Below are 1,492 nucleotides of genomic sequence, written 5' to 3'. Positions count from 1 at the left end.
CCCTGCCTTCGTTATTGGACACAGCGACAGGCAGCCCGAGCCCAACCAGGGGTTTCCTGGTAACAAAAATGTGGGGATTTGCTGTCTTCTTGGAGAACGGAGCCCGTCCTCAGGAAGACTTGTGGCTGCACAGGTCTGGGCCGGAGTCTGAGGTCACCGCTGGGCAACCTCTGCCAGACAACTCCATTCTCCCCACTTCCTTTTTCTCGCTTTATTGGGTTGGTATTGAATCAAATTAAATAATGTCTACAAAGAACCTACCCAGTGCCTAACAGGTAGGTGATACTCAATAAGCTCTTCTTGAGTGAACTGAACCGAGACAACAGTGAGGGACACGTTGGAAGCCTGGGTGTCCCTGCTGTGGTCCCACGGGCATCCCCAAAACCAGGGGGTAGGAGGAGTGGGTCTCTGGTCTGGGACGTTGAACTCTTCAATTTTTAGAAATTCTCAGGCAGTGGAGCATGTCTAAGGATGCCCCTCCCTCTGGTAGGGACTCTGGCCTCTGCTCTTCTCTCCTGCTTCACAGCCTGCAGTAGAGCACTCATCACTAGTTTTTATTTTTATTTTTATTTTTTTTTCTTTTAACATCAGGGATCTTATAATTTGAATCCAGTTAGCCCCGGGTTATCTGAAATTGGCTTTAAATCCTCCTAGTCCTAGTTGTCACAGAGGGAACCAGCAGGGATTTGCTGCCATGATCCACCTTCTCTCCTTTCTGAGGAGGTGGGGCGCCTCTATGCTGACAGTCTCCTAAGATTAGGGAGGAAGGGAGTGCATGAATGCAATGTGGGTAAGCTGTGCCAGGCCTTCTTCCTTGGCGTTTTCAGGCCAGCAGGGGGCAGGAGAGTGTGCCTCCACCTGCCCCAGGTGTGCTGGGAGCAGAGGCAGGAGGTCTCCACACAGTTCAAGTCAGAAAGGTACTGCAGGGGCATCGTGCCCAGCTGGCCTTCGCATGAATGTCTCTGGTGGCTTTGCTTCTAGAGAAAGTCAAAACAGTCCCCATGTGGGACCAGAGGCCTTCATCTCCCTGTGCTTGGGCCTCTCAGGCTGTGTCCTTGCTGATTGTTCGTCCCCTGGATACAGCCAGGCCCTGCATTCCATCTACAGGCAGCTCCCTTCCTCCCTCAATAATTGGAATCAATTATGCAAGTTCTAACAGCACTTTTTACATAATTTCTTTTTTTATTATTTTTTACTTTTTTAAATTTTATTTTATTGCTTAAAGTATTACAAAGAGTATTACATATGTCTCCTTTTTTCCCCCCATGACATTCACCTGGTCTCCCCTACCCCCCAGTGTCTTATGTCCATTGGTTATGCTTATATGCATGCATACAAGTCCTTCGTTTGATCTCTTACCGCCCCCTCTCGCCCCCCAACCTTCCCCAGCCTTCCCGCTGTAGTTTGACAGTCTGTTCGAGGCTGCTCTGTCTCTGTATCTATTTTTGTTCATCAGTTTATAATGGTCTTTATTATCCATAATAGAGTGAGA

This window comes from Myotis brandtii, unplaced genomic scaffold, assembly GCF_000412655.1.
Source record: "Myotis brandtii unplaced genomic scaffold, ASM41265v1 scaffold912, whole genome shotgun sequence".
Lineage (NCBI taxonomy): Eukaryota > Metazoa > Chordata > Mammalia > Chiroptera > Vespertilionidae > Myotis > Myotis brandtii.
The sequence above is the reverse complement of the archived record's forward strand: the minus strand, read 5'-3'. Positions refer to the sequence as shown.